This window comes from Topomyia yanbarensis, chromosome 2, assembly GCF_030247195.1.
Source record: "Topomyia yanbarensis strain Yona2022 chromosome 2, ASM3024719v1, whole genome shotgun sequence".
Classification (NCBI taxonomy): Eukaryota; Metazoa; Arthropoda; class Insecta; order Diptera; family Culicidae; genus Topomyia; species Topomyia yanbarensis.
Window position 1 is genome coordinate 95,864,516 of NC_080671.1, and position 27,925 is coordinate 95,892,440.

Genomic DNA, 27,925 nt, shown 5'->3' on the forward strand with positions numbered 1-27,925 from the left:
CCAAGCGAACGGTGTACCGTGCTTGAATCAAAAAGTTGTGGCAGGACATCGTATCCGTACACGAATGGAAGATACGCACCAAGAAAATGAGTTAACGCTGGTGATGATGGGTGGAGCAAAAGGGACAAATAGTACCACGATACTATCCTCTGCTACACTGGCTGTGGGAGCATGCAGCGCAGTGTTCTGCTCTGCCTGCTGTCCAAGAGGCAACTGAGCTTGCCCAACCAAATCTGCTCTTTAAATAGTCGATGATGACGTCATTCATAGAAGCGTTGCGCGTTAGGTACATAAATCTGTCGTGCCAGACTAGGGAAGCGTAGCCTTCTGTGTGTAAATGCGTGGTATTTTGACTATGTTGAACATTATTTAAAATTTTAATGCCATTATATCAAAAATCTTTGGGTTTATCTATTGGAATCTATTCTTAGAAGTATTTCTGAGCGATAAAATTGAACATTGAAAATTTACCGTAAGATGGCTGAATTATAAGCGTTTAAAATTGGACCACTTTTCGTTACATACCATTTTTGTTGAATTTGCAAAGTGCACCCCCATATCGAAAACAAAGACGTAGTCCTACGTCAATTTATGCTAATGGGGAACAATTTGTTTTGATAAGATATGTCTCGAAATAGATAAGGAAAGTATGCTAAACATCTAGTTTTAGAATTTCAAAAAATCACAAATCCCTCATTTAAAACTGATCATTGTTTTGAATCTTGTGTTTAGTTCTCTCTAAGGTTCATTTGCCCTAATAACCCAGCATCACTTTAATAGCATTTTTGGACATTGTAAAATTATAAAAGATTCCCGAATCAGTCAGTCATTGTTTTGTTTTTTGCTTCCTTTGCATTCCTCAGGAAACGATTTGTATCCATCGATACGGCAAAATCTCACGTGCATCATATCCATTTTCCCGCCCACGGCACTGGGAGAAAGAAATCACCACGAACTCTGCAATCTCGCTTCGAACGGCTCACGGCTTATCACGGCACGGATGAACAGCAGCAGCAGCAGCTCAGCCACGTCCCGAAAGAGCTCCTCTGCAAAGCTTCGTGGCCCATCTCGACCGAACCGGTCGTTCAGTTTCTCTCCAACCGTATCAGCAAGCGGTCGATAAAACGGGAAAATTCGCCAACCGCCAAAACCTGGCGAGAAGGAAAAACTTTTGTGTGTTTTATGTAGTGCAGTGTAGTGTTGAAGTGTTTGTTCGTCTGGCAGGTGTGATTAGTGTGGGAGAGGGTTGCTAGTGCGAATGCCGGACAGCAACCAGCAGCGGAGCTAACGCGCGAATAAAATTACAAAAATCCTTGGCTCAGACCCTGCCGAATACATTAATATTGTATGAAGAAAATGAAAGTTGAATGTGCTTCACAGATTGCCACTAGATCCTGGTGATTTATTTTCGATAAATCAAGCGAAATTGAGGATTTTTTTGGCTATCGACCCGAAATTTTATTTAGAAGAACGCCTAAATCTTGAAACGTTAGTGAAAAGTTTCCCCAAAAGGCACTTTTCCCTACCATCGGTCGCAAAGTCAGGCGAGAAGAAATAAATTTCCCGAACGTCGCGAGTTGGTGAGTGCTGAGAGCAGAGAGCTTTCGGCCCACGTGAGATGAAGGGGACCTAATCAGCTGTCTGGTCGGGACGATTTTCTCCAACTTCCATCTGTTCGGTTCTACTAGTAGTAGCTTGGTGTTAGTTTCCCGCGAGCAGCTCGAGAGTTTTGGCCCCATTTGTGGCAGTGTTGGTTATCCGGTTTGTTGTGTACGCAAAAAAAGGAAAAGGAAAAAAGCAGCAGCAGCAAAGGAAAGCGTCTAACAGAAGAAACGTGACTTCTGGCCGTGTTCTGTAGCTCTCGTTCGCAAAACACGATGTTCACCTGTTCTTGATTGTGGCGAGTAAGAGTAAGGTGTAGGAAACATTGTGTAATTTATGCTGCTGCCACTACCGTTGCCACCGCCGCAGCCGCCGCCAGGAAAACGCCATCTCACCATCATCGCCGCAAAGGACCTGTGAATACTGGTTTCCTATTATTGGCGCGAGCAAAGTATTCTGAATGGTTCAAAGGAAAATGAAATTTTAGTGGTTTTTCGTGTCCTAGGAAAAGTTTCGCTGTGTTACGAACCGAAGGGTGTAGGGTTGCCAAGCGCTTGTATGCTAAGTACGTGACGAATCGGGGCGAACTGTTTTGACGAGGTTGAATTTTGGCGGTTAAGCACGAGGTAAGTGTGAAAAATCTTCACTCAAGTGAATCAACAGCAGTGTCGATGAATGCAGATGTTATCGTCTCGTCGGGATATTGGAAAAGTTTCCCTTATGCTAATGATTATGGTTATTATAGTTTTAAATGTGATTGCTTAAATTCTGACACCTATCACACTGTTCCTGATTGATCTGCATTTAACTGCTGCTAAGCTATAACCGACTTGAGTGTTAAACTTTGTTCCTTTGAATTTTCGTGCCAAAATTGACTTTCCGACAGTTTACCACTCATATAGAAAGTTAAGGGTCACTTATTCGCACTTGATTACCACCAGTATTCACAATAATAAACAGATGTGCTTGTTATTATTGGTATGTTGGATGCGATAGCGTTTTCCATTCATGCATTCCTAAAAGGCGCTTTGTCCTCTTTGGGGTAATACAAGCCATTTCAAAGTTGGCTACAGCTGTGATGCTTTAGACTGGTCCAGAGAATAGTTTTTTAAACTAATAATTATCGTTTCTAATTTTGAACATCGGCACGTGGACTTCCGCACGTGGAGCACAGCATGGAACTTCCGTCGGCTGTGAAGTGTGAGTGAGTGAATCTTCTCTATTTCAAATTCATTCTGGCTCTGAAAAAACCGTTTTGCTATGATAATGCTCCAACTCAGCGAATTAAATTTAGGAAATTTACACGCTGACAGCTGCGATGAAATTTCTATTTCTTCTCTGCTGCTGATCTTACGTTTTTTTACGCGGAGGATACAGACCCAGAGCAAGTTTTTGTAATTTGGGATAACCTTATTTTCATTTTTAAGCCCGGGGCTAGTAGGTGGTTGGGGTAAGTTGGCTGAGTCCCTTTTTCTCCGTTTCTATTAGACATATGGTACTTTTTCTCGGTGTGTACCTCAAGTAGTGTGAAATACATTGTCCAATATGTTTTTGTTGCATAGTATTTTGTTTTCTAGAAGTTGTGGGTGATATTGTGTTTTCGAGCATACTAAGTAAATCTTCTTAATTTTAAACAGTTTGTGTTGTTTAAGGTGATTTTGAATCTACCCCATGAAAGACTATCAACTATTCAACAGTACGTAAAAAGAGCTTCCAGCATACGTAAAAAAAATTGCATCTATCCACAAATGTTTTTTAAATGCTTTTTTATGAAAAATACGGGTGGGGTAAGTTGGCGGGGTCGCACGAGACAAGTTGGCGGTGCTATTTACAGTGCCAAAATAATCATCCAGAAATTTTATTTCTGGAATGCACTTCAAACTAAGAGAATCCTTTTCTGGTGTATCTCGTCAATTCAGGAGACATTTACTCCAGACAAAAGGCCGGGGTATAGAGACTGAAATGTAATGTAAATGTTGGTTAAGGGGTTATATACAAAGTTGAAACTCAAAAATAGAAAAAAAAAAAAAAAAGTGTTGAATATTCTGAAAGTACAAACTTTTGGAGCACTAGATTTTAAATTACAGCCGTTTGCAGCGCGCTGGTTCTTCCACAAATAAAGTTAACACAAAACTTCAAACGCAATTATCTCGGAATTGAGTTTTTTTTAAAGTACCGTTGCGATGAACGCGATATCTCTAAAACTATTCATTCTATCTTCATAATTCTCGTGTGCTTGCACGGTTCCTTTTTCATTCAAAAGTTTTCGATTCTTTGCACTGAATTTTTGTTTAAAATTTTGAACAACACAAAACTCAATTTTTTGGTCAACATGTTTTTTTGCAAGAAATTTTTTTATTAGGAAGCCGATCCGTTAAAGTACACCACAACACATTTATCTTCATTCATCTTTTTAGGTTTTAGGTTTCAGTTGAGCGGTTCGGCTTGGAGAGCGTTCCCCGCAAACCTCTGCCAAAAAGTACGCTTCGGGGAATGCGCCGTAATTCCGACAACCTTGAATATATTCTTCAATTCAACTTGTTTGTTCTATCTACGATAATGTTACCAACGAACATGTCTTTCGTTTTTTTTTTAAAATAAAGTTTGCATAAAACACTTTAAAAAAATCACGAACTTAGCTCACTTTTTCGCCACAACTTTGTATATAACTTCATAAGATACAATTTTATTGAAAAGACATTCAGCACGTTCCATATGGACCCTTGAAATAATTGAATTTCGATTCGGTTGCTTATTTTCTGGCGAACACATACATACCACCAACTTACCCCGGAGCTGTGGTAGGTTGGCGGGTCTCCCGCGTGACATAGTTTTGTCTACATGGAGAACCAAAATTCGGCTCAGATGCGAAAACCTTAGTGGATTTACTGAATTGAATTAGTTATTATTTAGGACAACTAAGCAAATTCTCAATTTGCTGATTTTGATTAGTTGTTCTCGATCTTCCTGAAAAGAGCTAAAATGCTAGTTGGAATTTCTGTTTTCTCTGCTGATTTGGCGAGAAAATGATGCTGTCACTTTTAGCGGAGACACATTCTCCATCTTCTCAACTAAATTTTGTGTTGAATTTAGTGCTATTTTCTGTTATTTCAACTAATATATACTCTAAATTCAAAACTTTTTGACATTAAAATTATCTAGTTATTTAGTTGAATTCCTGAAAAAATATGCTAATTTTAGGGAGGTTGTTTTGTTCAATCTAGTTTTTTCCTAAGTTGATTTCAACAAATGTCAGTTTTGAATTTAAGCCATTCTGTTTTTAAATTTAAAATTTTTCGTAGTTAAATTTAGAATGTCAATTTTTTAAATTTACTACAGCTTTGGTTAAATCTAGCGTTTTTTCTACTGATTTAAAAAAATAAAATTCCTGCTTTTTAGACTTATATTTCGACATTAATTTGATTCAGTTGAAGTCCTTTAGAATACAATCAATATGGGTATTTTCGAAATGGTTTTGAACTCATACGTCTCCCAACCTTTGAACGGAACGGATCGTTATATTTCACAGTGGTGCTCGGTGTGTAAATTTTAGTGAGTCAAGGTCATCCTTTGTTCGTTCGTTAGCAGCCGTTCTGCTGGTGCCGACAGTAAATCCAGTACATTGTTTTCGCTGGTGCGGAACAATCGACGTTGTTTGCAGATAAGTTTTGCTTTATTTTTTTTCCTCGTTTGCTTTCTTTCCTTTTCCCTACTTTTACTCTACCTTGTAATCAAATAATAAGACACATTCCCGTTTATATAACGCTCTGCCCTCGTGCTTAAATGGCCGAGGGCGAAATACCATCTGATGCAATCATGGAAGTCCCTGATCCCCCTAATACTCGCATTGCTCCCCGTATAAAGCAGTACCCAGAAGGTTCCTCTGGGCCATGGGTGGTATATTTTCGGACCGGAGAGAAACCGGTTAATATATTAAAACTTTCTCGAGATCTGACTGCTAATTACCCGGCCGTAACTCAGATAACACGTGTTCGGGCAAACAAGATACGTGTTCTAGTGAATGATCTCGGCCAGGCAAACGCGATTGCTTGCTGTGAGCGCTTTACGCGGGAATTTAAAGCGTACGTGCCTTGTGTGGCCTGTGAAATCGATGGGGTAGTGTCCGAACCGGGCCTGAAATGCGAAGAACTGTTGGAGCACGGGGTTGGCTGCTTTAAGGACCCCTCTCTTGAACAGATTAAGATCTTAGAATGCAAACAATTGTATACCGCAAACACCGAGGGAGGTAAGACTACCTACTCTCTATCAGGCTCGCTTCGGGTGACATTCGCCGGGTCCTCTCTTCCCAACTACATCCTCCTTGACAGGGTTCGCCTACCAGTTCGCCTGTTTGTACCGCGGGTCATGAACTGCAGCAATTGCAAGCAGTTGGGCCACACAGCCACATATTGTGGAAATAAGAAACGATGCGGCAAATGCGAAGGAGAGCATGAGGATGACTCTTGCGACAAAGAAACTGAAAAGTGTATTTGCTGCGGGGGCCCTTCACATGCTCTTAAATCATGCCCTGCGTACAAGCAGCGCGGGGATAAAATTAAGCGCTCCCTTAAGGAACGCTCAAGGCGTTCTTATGCAGAAATGCTAAAGAATGCTTCGCCATCTGTCCTGTCCGAAAATCCCTATGCTGGTTTGGCTAACGTTGAGCAAGAATCTGACGACCCACGAGAGGGAACATCTTTGGTTAACCCAGGGGAATCCAGGAAGAGGAGAAATCCAGCCTCCCCTACATTGCCTCGTAAGGGTGCCAAGGTGTCGTCCACTCAGAGTGCGCCATCTACAACCAATAAATCCAACGGAAGTGATGCACAAAAGCCGAAGCAATTAGCTCCAGGACTTGGAAATATTAATTCTAACAAGGAGTACCCACCACTTCCAGGGACATCCAAAACCCCAAGTGTCCCCTTTTTTCAAACAGATACTCAGTCCAGTAGCGGACTAATGAAATTTTCTGACATAGTGGACTTAATTTTCACAGCTTTCAATGTTACTGATCCTCTTAAAAGCCTTCTGATACGTTTTCTCCCTATAGTGCAAACATTTTTGAAGCAGTTGACTACTAAATGGCCCCTCCTTGCAGCGATCGTATCCTTCGATGGCTAAGTCATCGAACGAGGTCACCGATTCGATCACTGTTCTACAGTGGAACAGCAGAAGTATCCTCCCGAAAATCGATTCCTTTAAATTTTTACTAAATAGTTTAAAATGTGATGCTTTCGCATTATGTGAAACTTGGTTAACTTCCGATATAAATCTCAACTTCCACGACTTTAATATAATTCGTCTGGATCGAGAAAACCCCTATGGAGGAGTACTTTTGGGGATCAAAAAGTGCTATTCTTTCAACCGAATTAACCTCCCTTCGACACCAGGCATTGAAATTGTCGCTTGTCAAGTTTTAATCAAAGGTAAAGACCTTTGCATTGCTTCCATCTACATTCCTCCTAGAGCCTCGGTAGGGCACCGAACGCTTTGTAATATCACGGAATCCTTACCGGCACCGCGGCTAGTTCTGGGAGACTTTAACTCGCACGGTACGGTATGGGGCTGTCTTCATGATGATAATAGATCAACATTAATCCAAGATCTTTGCGATAATTTCAACATGACCATCTTAAACACGGGAGAAATGACGCGGATTCCTACACCACCAGCACGCGCAAGCGCGTTGGATTTGTCGCTTTGCTCGACATCGCTACAGTTAGATTGCATGTGGAAGGTGATCCCTGATCCCCACGGTAGCGATCATTTGCCTATCGTGATTTCAATTGCTAACGGTTCAAGACCATCGGAAACAATCAATGTCTCATATGACCTCACACGGAACATTGATTGGAAGAGTTACGCGACCGCGATATCCGTTAAAATCGAATCCACTCAAGAACTTCCTCCGGAGGAAGAGTACAGGTTTTTGGCTGGCTTGATTCTCGACAGTGCGAATCAAGCTCAGACTAAACCAGTACCCAGCGCGAATACCCATAGACGGTCTCCCACCCTGTGGTGGGATAAAGAGTGCTCAGAGCTGTACGCGGAAAAGTCCACTGCATATAAGGCCTTCCGGGAAGACGGGTTACCCGCTAGCTATCAACAGTACGCGTCGTTAGAAAGGCGAATGAAGAGTCTAATGAAAGCCAAAAAACGCAGTTATTGGCGCCGGTTCGTCGACGGGTTAACGAGAGAAACAGCGATGAGCACTCTTTGGGGTACGGCTCGACGTATGCGTAATCATAATAGTACCAACGAGAACGTGGAATATTCAAACCGTTGGATATTCGCTTTCGCCAAGAAGATCTGTCCGGACTCTGTCCCGGTACAGAAAACGTACCGCGCCGCGTCTTCTCACGATACCGCGAACGAAACACCGTTTTCGATGGTGGAGTTCTCACTTGCTCTCTTATCGTGCAACAATAACGCCCCAGGGTTAGACAGAATCAAATTCAACTTGCTGAAGAATCTGCCTGACACTGCAAAAAGGCGCCTGTTGAATTTATTTAACAAGTTTCTTGAGGGTAACATTGTCCCTTATGAATGGAGGCAAGTGAAGGTCATCGCCATCCAAAAACCAGGAAAACCAGCCTCCGACCACAACTCGTATCGGCCGATTGCAATGCTGTCCTGTATTCGGAAGTTGTTCGAGAAAATGATCTTGTTTCGCCTCGACAATTGGGTTGAAGCAAATGGCTTACTGTCAGATACACAATTTGGCTTCCGCAAAGGCAAAGGGACGAACGATTGCCTTGCGTTGCTTTCTACAGAAATCCAAATGGCCTATGCTAACAAAGAGCAGATGGCATCAGTCTTCTTGGATATTAAGGGGGCTTTTGACTCAGTTTCTATCAACACTCTGTCAGAGAAGCTGCACCAGCATGGTCTTTCGCCAATTTTAAATAACTTTTTGCTAAACCTGTTGTCTGAAAAGCACATGCACTTTTCGCATGGCGATTTAACAACATCGCGATTTAGCTACATGGGTCTTCCCCAGGGCTCATGTCTAAGTCCCCTGCTCTACAATTTCTACGTGAATGACATTGACGATTGTCTTGCCAATTCATGCACGCTAAGGCAACTTGCAGACGACGGGGTGGTCTCTGTTACAGGGCCCAAAGCTGCCGACTTGCAAGGACCATTACAAAATACCTTGGACAATTTGTCTGCTTGGGCTCTTCAGCTGGGTATTGAGTTCTCCACGGAGAAAACTGAGTTGGTTGTTTTTTCTAGGAAACGTGAGCCGGCGCAACTCCAGCTTTTAATAATGGGTGCAACGATCAACCAGGTTTTCACATTTAAATATCTCGGGGTCTGGTTCGACTCTAAAGGTACCTGGGGATGTCACATTAGGTATCTGAAACAGAAATGCCAACAAAGGATCAATTTTCTCCGAACAATAACTGGAACATGGTGGGGTGCTCACCCAGGAGACCTGATCAGGTTGTACCAAACAACGATATTGTCGGTGATGGAGTACGGGTGTTTCTGTTTCCGCTCCGCTGCGAACATACACTTCATCAAACTAGAGAGAATCCAGTATCGTTGCTTGCGCATTGCCTTGGGTTGCATGCACTCGACCCATACGATGAGTCTCGAAGTGCTGGCGGGCGTTCTTCCGCTAAAAAATCGATTTTGGGAACTCTCATATCGATTGCTCATCCGATGCGACATTCTGAACCCGTTGGTAATTGAAAACTTCGAGAGGCTCGTCGAGCTTAATTCTCAAACCCGATTTATGGCCTTGTACTTCGACTACATGGCACAGAGCATTAATCCTTCTGCATATACTCCCAACCGTGTTCGTTTGCTAGATACTTCTGATTCTACTGTATTCTTCGACACATCCATGAAGGAAGAGATTCGTGGAATCCCGGACCATATACGCCCGCAGGTGATCCCCAATATATTTTATAATAAATTCCGAGAAGTCGACTGCGACAAAATGTTTTACACTGACGGATCAAATCTCGATGGGTCCACTGGCTTCGGTATCTTCAACAATACTATCACCGCTTCATTCAAGCTCAATGATCCCGCTTCAGTTTACGTCGCAGAGTTAGCTGCAATTCAGTACACCCTTGGGATCATCGACACTCTGCCCACAGATCACTACTTCATCGTTTCGGACAGCCTCAGCTCTATCGAGGCTCTTCGTGCGGTGAAGCCTAAAAAGCAATTACCGTATTTTCTGGGGAAGATACAGGAGTCCTTGTGTACGTTATCTGAAAAATCTTATAAGATTACCTTTGTTTGGGTCCCCTCTCATTGTTCTATCCCGGGCAATGAAAAGGCCGACTCATTAGCAAAGGTGGGCGCATTAAATGGTGACATATACGAAAGACCAATCTGCTTCAATGAATTTTTTAGTATTTGTCGTCAGAGGACGCTCAACAGTTGGCAAACCTCGTGGAGCAATGGGGAACTTGGACGATGGCTACATTCGATTATCCCAAAGGTATCAACGAAGCCTTGGTTCGGGGGGATGGATGTGGGTCGGGATTTTATTCGTGTAATGTCCCGACTTATGTCCAATCACTACACCATGGATGCGCATTTGCGGCGTATTGGGCTTGCGGAGAGTAGTCTGTGCGCTTGTGACGAGGGCTATCACGACATCGAACACGTTGTCTGGGTGTGCGCCGGGTATTGTGACGCCAGGTCTCAGTTAAAGGAATCCCTTCGGGCCCGAGGTAGACCACCCAATGTACCAGTCCGAGATATGCTGGCAACTCGTGATTTCCCCTATATGTCCCTTATTTATACCTTCATAAAAACGATAAATATCCCAATTTAGCCCCTCTCTTTTATTTCTCGTTTTTAGAGTTTCCTCCTGCCTTGTGGAACCGATCAGCTCCAGAGTGCCACTATGTAACCGCCGTCGCCCTTACCACTACGCCTGCATAGAAGGAAACTGAAGCGAGAGCGACTCGAGGTCCGATGACTTTTGAAGGATTCCCCGCGGGTCCGAAGAATACCATCCGCCAATCCGGTACTCGACGACTTACTAGACTGAGGCGCAAATTTGATACGCTGATCTCCCCCCCCCCCCCCGCCGTTCGAGCGAAAGTTGCAAGTTTTGCTCTTCTTTCCCTGTCTCTCCCCTGTCTTTGATACAACTGCTGCTACACTGATGCGGAAATAAGCCACCCTTTGAATATCTTGACCAAGCATAAGTTTTAGTTAAAAAATTCAAATTAGTATTCTGTATTCCTAGTTTTAAGATAGCTATAATTTTTACTCTTTATTGAAACTCTTGTCCTCCATCTTGTAAATAGAATTGAATCCCTAGTTTTAAGATTTCTGTGAAATTTCTCATAAATATTTGTTCCCCCTTTTGTGTACTAAACTATATTGTTAGTTTTAAGATAACCGTAAAATATTTCGTAAAATACTATTACTCCCCCTCTTGTATATCAAAGTGAATCCCTTGTTTTAAATTTTTTTCATAAAAAAATCTTTTGGCCCTCTTTTGTATATTGAATCTTATTTCTAGTCTTAAGATAGCTGTAAACTTTCTTTTCCTTTGTAAAAAAAAATATTTCAACATTGTAACCTCCTAGTTTTAAGATATCCAAAATGTAAAAACAAAAGCATTTGGCACCGCCAAGCTAACGCATTTGTGCCTATCAAATAAACGAAATGAATAAAAAAAAAAATGGTTTTGAAGAGGGTGTCGGAGGACAATGTTTAGCACCATTTTTAAATCCAAAATGGCGACTTCCGGTTTAAGGATATTTTCTTTAAGGAGGGGGGGTAAAGGTTTCAGCGTAAAAAACACTTTTTTGCGATTTTTTTAGAACTTTGTGTATAGCGAATTGATCAAAACTTTTGTACATTATAGTGTATTTTTTCAATAACATGCTGTAATTTTTCTAGGAAAACTATCGAAAAGACTCGGTGACGAAGTTTTTTGTCTCTGGAAAAAACATGATTTGCGGTATTACCTGCCATTCTAAAACTACGCAACCGATTTATTTCAAACTTTGCATATACATTCTATGTAAAAAATATCTAACTCCTATGTTGAGTTTTTGAGATAATTTTTCGATTAAAGGGGTGTTTATTAATAAAAAGGCAAAATTTTTCGCGAAACGAAAAAAAAAATTAAATGAGTAAAAAAATCCTAATTGAAAATTTATCTTAAAAACTCTGCGTAGGAGTTAGGTATTTTTTTAATAGAATGTTTATGCAAAGTTTGACATCGGTTGAGTAGTTTTTGAATGGCAGGTAACACCGCAAATTGTGTTTTTCCAGAGGCGTCACCGAGTCGTTTGTCGATATTTTTGCATAGAAAAATTATAACATGTTATTGAAATAATTCACTGTGATGTATAAAAGTTTCAATCAATTCGCTTCACGCTAAGTTTTAAAAAAATCTCAAGAAAGTGTTTTTTTTTCATGCTGAAACCTTTGAAGCCACCCCCCAACCGCTCAAATATTGCGACCCGGAGGGACGTACACGTCCCACTTACTTCTCCTAAGTTTTCATTTGATTTCTAGTTGGCGTTGATATCTAAAAACGATTTCTTCCTTTAATCAACTCTTAGAGATGTAAGGAGTATAACTAGCACAAAAAATATTTGAATTTGTTAATTACTTATTAGTTATAAACAATTAAAACTCGAAAATCTCGTTTTTTACAATAAATTCGGCTGTGTCTGAACTAAAAGTCCTAGAGTCTCAAACTTTTTTTTGAAAGTATCTCAAACATTGAACTAAATAATATATTTTTTGCAGAATTTTTCGTAGGTCAGTTTCTTCGAAAAAAAATGCGCATAAAACTCGATTAACGAGAGTTTTTGGGGTCCCTGATTACGATTCTAATGCCAGAATTCGAAAATTCAAAATGGCGCCTACAAAATGGCAACCATTTTTACAAATTCTGTTACCGTCAGTATAAAACTCGATTCACGGTTTTTTTTGGGTCGCATAGTCGTTATACTGGATCCGCATTTTGAATTTTACATTTTTCACGTCAGAATCAGAATCAGTGACCCCTAAAACCTATATAGAGCTAAAAATAACAGTATTAACAATGAAAAAAACCTCGCGTCGCAAAGTGTCAACCCAATCAAGACGAAAAACTCGCGTCGCAAAGGGTTAACCCAATCAAGATGAATATAATTCTGGAACTCATTCAGTATAGTTGTTTTCGAAAAGGATTGATGAATATTTGCGAGATTTTTTCCTTGATTCCTAACCTTGGCTTATAACAATTTCTTGTTAGGAATATATTCCCGTAAATGGGATCTAAAAACGTAAACCATTAACTTTAACAATTATTCCTTATTTGAATCTGTCATAATTTCTGGATTAATCACATAAAACCCTAAACAACATCGACCTCTAATACCTATTCGTCACCCCCATTTCGAAAAAACTGTGATTAGATTATAGATAGTATTTGTAGGTTCAATAAAAGTATGGATTAAATTCAATAATAAAATTATTGGTCGGGAGACAGTAAATTTATTTATTTTGATTTCAATAAAATTTATTTATTGTTTAAAAAAATATTATTCCAATTTTTAATAAATATTTTATTGAAATTAAAACAAAATTACTGAAATTAAAAATGATTTTATTGAAAACAAAATTTTATTGTTGTTGCGATAAAAAAAAATTTCCAGACCAATAAGTTTGTTATTTGAAGTTATAAACAATAAATGATAGGACTCAATAACACATATTTTTGGTTTAAATATGCTTAATTTTTCTGCATGTAAAGTTTCCAACTTGGATTTTAGAATGGCGTAAAACAACTTCGTTAAACCGAAAGTCGCCATTTTTAATTTTGAAATGGCGCTAAACATCAACCATCGACACTCACTCTTCAGTCATTTTTAAAAATTACTATACTGATTGTGTTGCAAAAAATTTTGATTAGCCGGGAGTCACCATCTTGGATTTCAAAATGGCGCTTAACATCCACCTCTGACACATCTTATACGTAGGGAACTAAACGGACGTAAACATGCTAAATAAATACATTATGATGATGATACTTTCTTTCTTGACAATACATACATTGCCACAATTTCACTCCACCAGGCCAGAATATAAGAGAAAAATAAAAACTTACCACCATTTTCAACCAAAATACTACACTTTTCGGGAACATTTCATGCAACATTAACTTCTCATTTTATCTGTGTATTACTTATTGACAATAATGCTTTTTTTATAATTATTAAATTTATTTAGGCCCAAATGCAATAGCTCAACGAGGCCGATTGTTCGTTTTTTACAATAAATTAAAAAAAAAACAACTATGTTAAGTTTTTTGTCTCGTGCATACGCAGCTTTCTGCTGCGTGTTGAGATCCTTTTTCTAGGGGGCGAAATATTGCCAGTGTTGTCCACTGCCATTTGAGGCTCGATCCGTTTGTCTTCTTTTGCGTTGTCGTTCATGTCCATGTCCTCATCCGTACTACTTTCCTGCTGCTCGCGGTCAGATGTTCCAGTTTGTGTCTTACTCTTATCGGTCGTCATTGTATGTTCGTATTTTTCGGCATTCGTTTCGTTGTTGTTGTTGCTGGTTGTTGGTGCTTGATCCGAAGATGTTGGTTTTGCAGCTGTTAGTGGTTTAGCGTAAGATGGTTCTGGGCTGATTTCAGTTGGATTGGTTAAGTTTTCCTTAACAGTTTCTACGCAAGGTTTTCCGAGGTGCAGCTTCTTCGTGCAGAACTGGCACGTAGGAATTTGCCCTGGGTACGTGACTAGTGATGTTTGATGAATGAGAACATCGTCACTTCCTAACGCTGTGACGGTTATGTATGAGGGAATTGGCTTGGTCACACGCATTCTCACCACACGAACACCGTTAGGGATGCCCGGGAAAAAATTCCTCCAAGTCTCATGTGTAACGGAGTCTATTTCTCCGTATTTTTGTAAGCATTTTTTAATCGCGCCGTCGGGGGTACGCGTAACCAAATCATGGGCACGAACTTCTACATCGCCGTTCTCGATGTATACGGGAATGCTATATTTAACATTGCCGCATTCGGCGGTGTGCTGCATGTTGTTTCGCGAGGCGAATGACTCAGCTTGGTTAATGTTATTGAACGAAATCAGCACGCAATGTTTGATATGATGCATTTGTAGGGTTTTCACTTCAGCCAGATTGAGTTCCATCTGCACTTTTAATAACTGTTCCGCTTCCCGAATGGCTGATCTTACGGGGCATTTTGAGAAATCAACAGCAACACAGTTCGGCCGCATCTGGGTTGCTTTTTGCTGGGCACCGTCACTCATCACTATATCGCACAGTAGGTATAGGCTATTGTTATATGGACTGCTTGTGTGATAGGCACCGATTGATTTTTAGGTAGAATTGACCGTTTCACTTGCGCAGGACGATTTTTTGCTTCTGCTCAGGGCGAGATGTGAAGACAAACTAAAACTAAACAACGTTAATTCACAAAATATTTCGTGCGCAAATCTGCCACAACACCAATTACTAACAATTTATTTTTTTCGCTCAAGTGAATTTGACATGAGCTAAAACTGTTCTGTTTTTAACAATGTTTCTGGTTATAAAATTCAGTAAAGGTATTTGTTATTCGCCGTGCTGCGCCGCCTACACAGCCCCGAAATAACAAAATAGCATTCTTTATCTATTTGGTTGAGAATGCTGTTTTCATTCCTAAATTCAACCGCAAACAAAGTTGAAAATGCAAATTTTATTTTTAGTTTTTGTTTTGCTGGATTGTGTCCTGGATTTTATTTAACTAAAAACTTCTCTTAAAAACAAAAACTTAATTAGAAAAATAAAAACTGAATTTTAACTGAATCGCTTGTTATTTTTAGGAATTTGTTGTTAAATTCAACTAGTTTGAAAACAGAAATAGGATTTAGCACTAGAGCTGATTTCTATCTTTCCGCGTATAAAACAAAGATAATGCAACAAACACTTTGATAAAATTCAGAGATGTTGCCAACAGTCTGCCCTTTTAGGAAACGTGTTCTATTTTACACAATCTACCGTACTCAAAATGGTAAAAAATAAAAACTGAAAACACCGCCAACTAGCCCCGGTCTCCCCTAAACTATAATGACTGCAACATTTTTTGTCGGAAATTGCTTTAATACTGTTCATCATAATTTCTAGTGTTTCTATGTTTACGAAACTGCTCAACCCGTTTGTGATAAAACAGGAAGGATGTTTAAAAATTACTTTTGCTCTGAATCTTTTGAACAACTACAATTACACAATTAAAATTACAACTAAAATAACAACTACAACACCAACGACAGCAAGAGCAATAAGAACAGGAACCACAATAAGTACAACAACAGCAATAATAATCACAGCTACAATAAAAATAATAACAACGACGACAAATACAACAACAGCAGCAGCAAATCCAACAAAACCACCATCAACTTCAATGGAAACAGCTGCAACAGAAACAACAACACCCATAACGAAAACATACAATAACCGCGCTGTGGACGGGCATAGCGTAGTCGGTAAATCGATTGTCTTGTATGCATCTCACCTGGGTTCGATTCCCAACCCCGCAGATAGGGTTAGAGATTTTTCCAAAAGAGATTTCTCTAACCCGAAAAGAGGCGAATGAGCCTAAGGTTAAAACCACTATAAAAAATATTAACTGCACTGACAACAACAACCGAGACAACTACGACAGAAACAACCATCACAACAACAACAAATCTACAACAGCAGCACCATTCCTACATGCAGCTATTATAACTACAATCGACTCAACAATTTTCACCATAACAATCAACATCATTGTTCATCTTGCTCCTGTAAACGTTCGTGTGTTCGTAAATTTTAACACACTTTTCAGAGTAAGACTAGGACAAACATGACGCAGCTGGTAACAGTACAGTAGTTTTAAATAATATTTTTACACATAACGAAACACGATGAACTTCTTCGAAAGCCACTGAAAATTTGATTTACTGTCAGAATTTTGATAGAATGAAGAGCGCTGTAAAGATGAACGAAATCCATAACAATATACTAGGCTCCTCATTTTTGATAATTTTAGATACCGAAAGAAGTTGGAATGAGGACAAAAAAAGTGAAGAGGTTTTTGTAAGTGACTTTAATGCTTTTAGAGATGATCATGATTTCCGACTACCCCAAAGAATGTCAGGTGGAGGAGTTTTTATCGCAGCTTCATCTATATTTAATTCTGAACTAATTGTTTCATCAAAATTCACAGAATTTTAACAAGTAACAAAGCACAAATCGCTAATGAAATCCAAATTTTTTGCCTTTCTCCTATAGAAAGGCTATGCAACCACTCTGAAAACCGATTTTGTAACCGAGGCCCGGAGGGCTGAGCCTCTTATACCATTCGACTCAGTTCGTCGGGTTAGGCAAATGTTTGTGTGTGTGTATGCGTGTGTATTAGAGTGAAAGGAAAAAATTACCTCTATCGGCCCATCCCTAATTCGATTCCTAGTCCCATCAGGAATACTTGCACCAAATTTGAAGAAAATCGGACAAGTCTAGCTACCGGACCAACGTGCCTGAAGTTTGTATGGGATTTTTCGACAATTTACATGGAGAAAACGCACTAACTCGCATTTTTGCCGCTAGGTGGCACTGTATGCATCGTATTATCACCGTAAGTGAAAAAAGAATGAAAATTTTATTATCTACAACTTTGTCGAAGACTGCTAGTGAATCCGGCTTTGTTAAAAGAAGTTATTAAACTTTTAACGAAGTGATGTCTGAGCCAGTTTTGCATGGGGCCTAGCAGTGCATGGTTGTGCATCAGTACTCGATTCCCACGAACTATACATTTTTGTAAAATAATCGTTAGGTTTCGCTCAATAGTATGTTCAGAAGAATTACAGCTCATAATACGAGCTATGTTTTGGTTAGGAAATTTTAGTTCCAACTGTTACCGCATAGAGGACGCCAACACTATCTTTTCAACTGAAAGAGATAGAAATTAGGTGTCTTCCACTAAGTTATAGAATAGGTGTTTTGCAATATTTCTTCTGAACATCTCGATATTCTATCTCTCCTCTATGAAAAGTTTTTCTGGGCAGTCTAGTGTGTATGTATGTATGTATGTGACCAAAAATATGCACATCGGTTACTCAGAGATGGCTGAACCGATTTTTTTCAAACTTAGTCTCAAATGAAAGGTACAACGTTTCCATAGGCTGCTATTGAATTCTGACTTCCGGTTCCGGAGTTACAGGTTGAAGAGTTGGGTCACGCATGAAATTCCCATATAAATCGGAATCAGCATGGTATCTAAAAGATGCAAACCTTCATAAAATGTGTTCGAAAACATTTGGATTTATAGTTTCAGCTCACTGCTACCCAATCAAATGCACGTTGACCACATTTGACAACTTCGGTGGAACCGGAACCTTCGGGAAAGTGGTTATGTTCCTGAGTTGCATTTATATCTGCTTCTCAGAAATATCTCACTCGATTTTCACAAAAATAGTCTCAAATGAAAGCTAGAACATCACTATTGAATGCTATTAAATTTACTTTGAATCGGATATCTGGTTCCTATGTTACGGGTTGAAATATGCGGCCACATGCGAAATTCCCATTTAAACCGGTATTCAATATATGTATAAATGATGCAAAAATTGTTTGATATTGTTGGCCGACACTCTTATACCATTCGACTCACTTCATTGAGTTCGGAAAACGTGTGTATTCTTATGTGTGTATTTCTGTGTGTCACACACCCACAATTGAGCATCACTCGGAGATGACCGAACTGATTTTCTCAAATGGAAGGTATAATATGGAATTTTGTGTAGTATCGACCACCCCCCCCCGCCCCCACTTACCCTTATACCTCCACCTTTCATTAACCCCCCCCCCCCTCCAGCCTTTGGCCATCCGCACCCGCATTAGGGCATTGCTTTTTTGCACCCATTTTTGAATTCTCAAAAGCCTCCTATTGTGACAAATAGCAAAGTAAACACAAATGCCAAATTTCATATCATTCCGAACCCCCCGAACCCGCCTCCTGGATGCACCACTGGGTTCAAGTGTTTCAACATCGACACATAGATTCTCAAGTTCGTGGCTGTCGATCCATTGTATGTATGTGCAAATCGCACTGAATATGTAATGAGCATTTCATGTTAGGTGTTACATTAGAATGTTTGGTTAGGGTACTGTTGTTGTTCCCTGGACATGTTTAGTTTTTGTTGTGATTCTAGTTCATGATTTGTGAATATACAGCCGACAGGCAAATGTTGATCATGATTTCAAGAGCTTATTCGTGATTCTTGTGATTTCTCATCACGTTATTGTGCTATCTTATTCATGAGTTTACGATCGCATTTTTCTGTCAGACTAATGGGATTAAAATTCATGATTTCAGGATCTTAGTCGCGATTTTGAGTAATTTCTATTCACGTTATCGTGATATTTTAGTAATGAGTAGAGTGATTCATGTTCATGATATCAGGATCTTAGTCACGATTTTAGATATTTTTGCCACGAGTTGTGTGATTTTTGTTCATAATATTTTAGTCATAAATAGAGTAATTCATGTTCATAATTTCTGGATCTTAGTCATGATTTTCGTAATTTCTGTTCATGTTATCGTAATAATTTATTTTAGAACACACCTTCCTGGACAGAAATATAGTACCTTGACTGTGGCGGCGATTTTCAAACACATTAAGTAGTCGAAGTTCGCAAATAAATATCTTGCATGACAAGCCATTTGTTCCTGTGGCTTGAAGAGCTTAAATCCCAGATCTCGGTATAAATTAAATATCTTCTATCTGCCGATTACAAAAATGTACTCAAAAAAAACAGAAAAAGGGATTTTTCTGTCTTAGTAATTCGTTGAAATTTCTGCTAAATTTGCATTTGGGACCCCTGTTTATTTGTCTGCCTCTGGGAAACCTATCACATCGTCTTGGCGTTCACATTTAAATTTCCGTTAGAGGGAAATAATTGGCAAATAAGTACGTAGTATGAAAAGATTCGCTTACTGAAAAGCCGCTCCTAAAAGCAATTCATAATTCAATCAGATACGCATCAAACCATCAGACCATCTGACAAAAACATCGATATTAAGTAGAAATATATTTCCTTGAAAGCAGCAGGGATCACCCTCTTATTTGCCATTATTGCTTGAAAGCTTCCATCGTCTGAGCTCAGACAGCAGACCCCAAATGGACGATTACGAACAAAAAAGTAATTTTCTCCCACGCTGTTGCTGAAAGTTTCTTACTCCTTGCGACGGAAAGGAACAGTTACTTATTCCCTCCATCCGTTGAAATCTACCAAAGACGATTTGCTCTCCAAAATTTGCACTAAAAGCCTTCGGGATTATTTTTTAATTGCCTTTGTCAACAACATAATGCAATGTGCCGTAGTAAGGATTTTACACGTGGGTTTTTAAGTTCTATCTTAGAGCACCTACCTATTTTTTGTTTGTTTGTCCATTTATGGGCTCTTGAAGAACGTTATCGAACCTGAAGATGACATTCACACTCTTCACTGCAATAACTTCGATTTTCGAGCGGTCCTAGTTCTAGTCGCAGTTGATACTACTTTCTTGAAACAAAGTGATGATTTAAAAGTTTAGTCTCAACAAGCAGAACAATATATTATACATATATTGCACATAGCACCCCGGGCCCGACCATGCAAACGAAGGAGCTTACAGAAGATTAGGTCGAAAAGAAAGTTTTAAACCAAATGGTTGACCGGGTTCACCTGAGCAGATGTGGTACTGGGACTGAAACTCACCGTTCTCAGAAACCAGCCAGCAGTTGTTTGTTCTCGCCCCGACCATTAAAATTTTATACTGCCAGTAGGATCCCTTCGTCCCCAATTGTGCTGATAAACGGCGGCGAAGTCTGTCGAAAGAGAAGCTCAAGCTCAAGAACGGAATGTAGTACCTATACTTTGTTTTCATTTTCGGTCTGCAGCAGGGTTCTTCTTCAAAGTGTTAATCCCTATTTGTCCCTCAGCAACTGGATCGTTTGTTTATGGGGAAAGTGGTAACATCTGGTCCAAAAGGATGATCGGAACCATCGATAAGCAGGCGAAAGAGTGCAAGTGATGGAAACGTGTGGTTATTTTTATGTTTCCGAGAAAGCTTTCGCTATAAGCGGTGTTTGCTACTTTCAAGTGGAGAAATTTCGGAAGAATGATGAAATCAAGTGTGCGCTCTCTTGAAAACAGAATTAAATGATGCTGCGACGTGACACTTTTTGTATATTGTAAGGGACCCGGTTAAATTGATCCTTTCGTTTTTTTTTCGAACGGGCCGGGCAAGTTTCGATTCGACCTTTCTTGACTGTTTCATTACTACTGTTCGCCCTAAAATCAGTGTGTTGCTTTCGCATTAAACGAATTGTCTTTTAAATTCTCATGAATCTGCTGGAAGAAAGCGTCAATTTATACATGATTAGCGTATAGGATATCTTTGATTTCAAAATGACGTCAAAAATCAATTTCTGGCACCTACTCTTCAAGACCATTCCGAAAATACCCATATTGTTGGGATGCGGGCCATAAGGAATCATCCAGAACCGTCTCTTCCATCTTTCCGAAAATCTTCTAAGTCTTTTGCATCCAAAAGGACTTAGAATATTTTTTGCAAAAACCGTTAAAGGAAGCCATAGTTATGAGCATTTAAAATTGTGGGTACCCGGGTACCCACGTTGGCCTGTTAAAGGTGTTTTTTTTTGTTGGGCACATAACTGTTGATTGCGAAATCCGCGCAAAAAAAACTTCCAAAAATATTCTAAGTCTTTTGCTGAGAGTTTTTTTTTGCGCGGATTTTCGATTCAACGCGGTTTTTTTACGCGGATTTTCCAATTACCGCGGTTTTTTACGCGGATTTTCCAATTAACGCGGTTTTTTTACGCGGTTTTTTTTGCGCGGTACGTATCCCCCGCGTAAAAAAAACCTGGGTGTATCTAGAAATAAGACCAAAAACATGAAATTGACTATTAGCGTCAAAACGGCTAAGTTGAGGTCAATAGCATCTTCAGAGAAGTTATTGGATTTAATAAGCTCTTTCTTTTGACATTATGTTTTTACTGATTAATCCCCCTATAAGTGAGATATTTTCATTTATTTTTGTTTTAAGTGATTATATTGAGATGATGTCTTCAGCAAATGTATTGCTCTTTCTTTTGCGAACAACTTTGCTGAAGACACGAAGTGTCTGTCTTGTATGATTTAAAAATTGTGGTATGTTATTTATCGTTCAATAGAGTAATGATCCGTTTTAATTGACCAGCCGAATTTTATTTCGATGAAACGGAAAAGGATGATATCAGGATATATTTTGTACTTCATTTTCTACCTACCACCGCTTGGATTAAGCACAAAAAATTTCAAGTATTCTGATTGTGTCTTGATCACTTATCAATGTGCAATCTTTCATTTGCTAGTACCTACTGACAGCCAATTTTCTCACTTATGACCGTCTGATCGATCTAAAATATATCTCGGAAAACGAGAATCGAAATAAATGATTTCAAGTAAGTGGAAACAAAGTCATTATAAGCTCGTCCACAAGAAACTTCTTCGAATACTGTATACTTGGGGATTATTTTTGAGGATATCTTTTTTCTATTGCATAAAACTACACCAACTACACCATTTTTGGTAGTTTGTAGAAAGAATAATTTCACGGTTTTTTTCAAAATTTGGCACGGGAGACAAAAAAGAGGCTTGTTTTAGTGATTTTTTGAAAGGGAAAGAAACGTCCTAACCCAAGTACACATATTTGGGAAGTTAAAATAAAAATTTTCCTTGGAAAACTTCACAATATGGCGGAGTAAAGGAATATTTCCTTACTGGAAAAGTGCAGCTGGTAGTTATGGTTGAAATCAATGAAACAACAAAATTTCCAATTTACATAAGTATACCTTCTGTTTGTTTTTCTGTACACGTTTTTTTTCCGCGATCTTCTAGAAATAACATTTTTTGACATGTATTTTTGATGTTAACGTACCACCATTTGTTAAAATGTTTGTTCAGTATTTTTTCTGACCTCGCACAAAGCTGAAGAAAAAAATTGCTACACAATAGCAGCCTGACACCAGTGAAGCAAACCAGCCTTTTGTGCTATATCAGTGCAAAAACAGTATTATATCATTGCCCCCGGTCGCGGAGTGAAATGAGTCTGCCAAAAGAAATAAAAGTTCCCGTGCTACGGGATAACACGATTTCGATCGACTTTAATAAAACTCGTGTTAAACCCACAGTTCAGGAAGTGGAACAATTACATTCAGCTACACCACGTCAAAAACTGTGTTTAAATCATGTTTAGAAGATTAGCACAAGCAGAAAACTTCATTGCAAAGAACAACATGCAATACGAGGTCGAATTTAATAACACCAGATTCAAGATCCCAGTGCATATAGAAAACGACATGGTGAACGTGCATATCCACAGGGCCGGCGGAATGCGTGGGTAGTAAAAGTAGTACTACCCACTCGAAAATTACCGAGGGGCGAAATACCCACTCGAAAGTTTGGAACAAATTAAAACTTGAGATTAACAACGTATGTGCTTTTTTTGTACAAAATTCTTGCGTTGGAACTCCTCAATGTGAAACAATTGCATATTTTTATTCAGATACAAATTTCTTTGCTTTAAAATTTAAATTTCTTGAGAATAATTAGGATTTGTTTGAAAATTGGAATTATTTATTATATTTATACTCATGGAAATACATTTCGACACATCTACATCTTAAAACAATGAGTTCAGATCGATAGATAAAAAATATTAATTAAAAAAAATGAAAAAAAAAATATTTCAATTTTATTCAAAATATGGGATGCAGTTAGAAATATTTTTAAGGACAATATAAACAGTTTGTATTTTTTTTAACATGAATCATCATTTGATTAAAAATTGAATCACTATAAAAATCAGTAGACTTTATATAAGGAAGGCAAAAGATTGTTGATCCCAACATCAGTAACAGAGACCGTTACAGAGAACAATCAGAGAAAAATGACAAGGAAAAAACGAAATTAAACTTGTAGCTTTGTGGCAAACGGAAGATCACTATCAGGACATCATGAACCGGATCGCCAACTGTCCTCCTTGGATCCGCTTGGAACTCTTGGGATCACATTTGCAGGTACCTGTGAGTAAGTCAACCAAAAGAGTAGATATAAATAAATTTGGAGGATAGCCAGCATATCTCGGACTAGAACCAGGCTGAAGGGATTCGTTTAACGCAGATCTGGCACTACACAACTAGAAAAAATCGTGTAAATTTCCTTCTCTTGACCATGACTATACGAGCATCAAAAATTAAATAGTTTTACATTTGATTTTAATTTAACATGTCGTTGAATTGTGCGAGTCACGTAATTTTACTCCACATATGGCGTTTGTTTAAAATGTGTCATTTTATGGCACTGCGCTTGGAAAGTACATCTTTCATTTAAAATTAAACAGAACATGGTTATATTTCGTCATTTCGTCAATTACGGTTTGTTAGATTGTGGTAAGTTTCGAAATAGCTCAACGGTAAAATTTATTTTGTTTGGTGTGTAGAACACTAGGCGCACGACCAGACAACATGTTTAATGTCGTGATAGCAGTCACCGCAAGCGCAGAGAACGCTCTTTACGACCCCAATACGCCAGAGATGCGCATCCGAAGTAACAATTTTGGTTTTATACCACACTACAAGTGCATTTTAAGTTTTAAGAGTGACATCAAGAGTACCATAAAACCACAATTGTTACTAGAGATTCAACGTATAATACATGACCCGAGATGTCACCCGAAGGAAGGCACGACATTCATCCATCCTTTTTAACCACGGTTGGTTGATGCCTTTGGGATTCCTAAACTTCCATTATCCCACAAAATTTGCCAATTTTCGAACGTTCTCTAACTCTACATCTAACTGAAAAATTTGTTAAAGCTGCGCGATGTTCCACAAATATTACCTTCTAATGCCTAAATGTCCGCCTTTTCATTACCATTCTAATCTAAGTGTCACTTTTCTTATTGGCCGGAACGGATCAATGCGAATGAACTCAAACTAATATTTGTATCAGGCAATCCGGAACGATTTCAATATAAAGAATCTAGGATCGCCCATATTCTCTCCGGGAAAATTAGGAGTGCTTTCCATGCTCCATCGATCGAAGCGCCTACTTGGAACTGTAACGATGTAGACATGGTCGTAGGTAAATATAAAACCATAAGTTTTGTGGGGAAAATACTTAGCGCGAGTATCTTTTCTGGCAGATAAATTTGTGTGTTTGAAGAACAATTTTTACGTTTATATACATTATTATAATTTCATCGCGAAACGTCTATCATTTGAATGTGAATTTACGTGGAATGCTGTTGTCGCCGATAAAGAATTCTTAGTTCCGTGTATTCCGATCAAAGGTCGAATCAAGTCCACGACGTAGGGCCCAGCTGTTAGACGAAATATTGGTTCTCTCGTTAATCCGTTGACGAACCGGTGCCAATAACCGCGTTTTTCAGTTTGCATCAAGTTTTTTATTTGCGTTTCTAACGTCCCGCATATTCGGAAAAATTTGGGCGATCTGACGTTCAAAAAGTTCTCATAGGACCTTTTCGAATACAATTCTGAGCACTCTCTGCCCACAACTGAGTGGGAAACCGTCCACGATTGTTCGCGCCAGGTATTCGTTTCGTCTGACCTTTAATCTTAGTGTAGAAAAACAAGCCAGTCAAAACGTTGCACACTGCCACCGGGGGAATTTCTCATTTGATTCGATTGGATGCGTAGCACTTTCAATCAATGGGCACAATAATGAGGTATGGTACAACAACAACGCGCTGGTAGACATTCGTGTCATTTCCACTGTATTCAAGATAGTCATACTGAAATTGTCGCGAATATCATGCAGTAAGATAGATCGGTTATCAGCATGAAGACAACCCCATGACATGCCGTGGGAGTTGAAATTTTCTCGAACCAGTTGAGGTACGATGTATATGGAAAGAATATCAATAAATCTTTTCCTATGATTCGGATTTAACAAGCGACAACTTCAATACCTGGTACCGAGCAAAGGCTAATCCGATTGAAATAGCGCGTTTTGATCCTCAAAACGCTCCTCAATATTGTTTTCGGCCATGGCGAATAATGCTAAAATTGAGGAAGATCTACGTCGGAAGTAAACCCAGAAAAATAATATGACTGAAACTTGAAATTTTGGATGTCCCATGTGGACTTTCCGAGACCAGGAGCCAATGTCTTGATCCTCTCCGCATTTTCCGCACCGTTCCTTATTTCTACAATAGGTTCTTCAGTTCATGCCCCGGGTTACAAAAAAGCGAACAGGTAGACAAGCCCCGTTCAAAAGAACTAATTTTCGAAGAACAAATTCGGCGAAAGGCTCGAAATGAGGCTGATGGGAAATAAGTTTTCTAATACTCCTCGATTTTTACTGAACACAATTGCTTGCATACCAGAATTTACACTGACTGAAGCACAGGGATCTGAAAGGAGCCACCTCCTATTTCGCAATCAAGGCCCTTCTGGGAGACTACACCATCAATCTCTACTTACCGAGTGGGTACGTAGACAAAATACTTTTTCGTACACGGTCGAGTGTTGTTTAGTTAGATCACGCGATTTATCGATGACGTTAAATGGCTTGTCTTTGGTCCGGAAAATGAGACTTATTGGTATTATTTTTGCCATCGGAGAAATATTCAAATTGACCTCCACTAAGCCTGAATGAATGTCGGTCGCCGGAGATACCCGTCGGTTCACACTCAGCTAGCTTCAAAGCACTGTCAGAAAAAAGCCGACTCGGAATAGTGGTGGGGTATTTCAGTCGTAGTTAAATTGAATTTTTTTTCTATCACGAACGTCAACAGCAAAGTAGCGACTGCACAACACATTAACAATCCTTCCCGTCATGTACGGAAAGCAAGACATATAGTTTGGATCCACGTATCCGATCCGAGAGTCCGGATCCAGACTCTTGTCTGGATCTAAGCACCAAATCTGGGTCTGGTTCAAGTCCTGACCTGGTAAGGGGAAAAGGGGATGGGCTAGATCCAGGGACTGGTCCATTACCGGGTATGGGTCCAGATTCGGGTACTTGTCCGGATCCGGAAGCTGGTCTGGATCGGGAACTAGTCCAGATCCGGGAGGTCCACATTTGGATACTGGTCCAGATCGGAGGCTGTCTCCGATCCGGAATCTAGGCCGGATCCGAAAACTGCCTAAAATTTTCCTTTCACTATCCAAGTTACCCTATAAAAAATCCGTAATTCCGCCTATTTCTGCCAAAATTGGTGAAGATTCCGGCCTGAATTTGGGTAGAAATCCGCCAGAACTCCGGCTGGTTTGACTCGAAACTAATACCATTATAGTAATCGATCGAATTATCCTAAATCGTCATTCCACCGTTTTCTACCTTTTCGGTAATATAAGTTTAATACCGCAATGCGCAATTGCGTGGTCTGTTGCCAAAAAGGCAATAGAATTTTACCCAAAAGTAATAGAAACACGCTCGTTGGATTTTGGGTGTAGTATTCAACAAACACATTTTCGCTGAGCCATCGGACAAACAGCCCTGTTAACAAAGAGTGTTTCCAAATAGCTACCAGATATTACCAGGGAATTTTCATTTTCACTTACACACGCCATATCTGAACTTTCGTCAGTACGAGGAGAAATCACTTCGAATCTTACTACCCACTCGGGAAAAAGGTGTTCCACCGGCCCTGTTTATAATCTAAAATTAATCGTCGGTATTTGTGTCGCCATTTTCAAAGCTTAGTTTTCTTTTTGATTCAGTCCGTTTATTTTCTTTATACGTGCGCATTAAAACCTTAATATAATTATAGATTGATTGATTTGTATTGCTTTCCCATCAATAGATTTTGAAATACTTGCCTTCAAAATAAATTGAAATACTCGCATTATTGACAAACCCATAGAATTTCAAATAATTCAATAGAACCAAAAATTCCCACACTCATTTTGTGCTACACTAGCAAAATACACCACAAATAATGTTTGTCCTGCTATGAATAATCTGAAAAAAAGTGACTGGAGTGACATTCGACTCAACAGTTTTTCACATCGTTTCAATCAAATTGCAGCATTACGTATCGCATTATACTTAAATTGCGGCCTACTAGATTTCGAACGTAAGCCCGCCAGGTTTTCAAGCACAATCTGTCGAATAAGAGTATAAACAAAATTGCCGTTCCTTTTTTTTTCGCTGACCTTGACGGTCACAGAAGAGTAGGGGATGACGCAAACCAACGAGATCCGAGCCGAGCCGCATACTCCACTGGATGGATTATCTTGTGAACTGAAACGACTTACTGCAGTTAGACGGAGCG

General features: G+C 39.4%; 1 protein-coding gene across 1 annotated transcript in view; it reads left to right on the forward strand.

Moving 5' to 3' along the window:
- Positions 1–1,077: 1,077 nt before the first annotated feature.
- The window catches only part of LOC131678889 (inactive dipeptidyl peptidase 10), a 565,731-nt gene continuing 538,883 nt past the window's right edge, over positions 1,078–27,925 (forward strand). The window contains exon 1 of the mRNA XM_058959306.1: positions 1,078–2,228. The gene's annotated coding sequence lies outside the window, so the exon portion shown is untranslated. The remainder of the gene's footprint in view (positions 2,229–27,925) is intronic.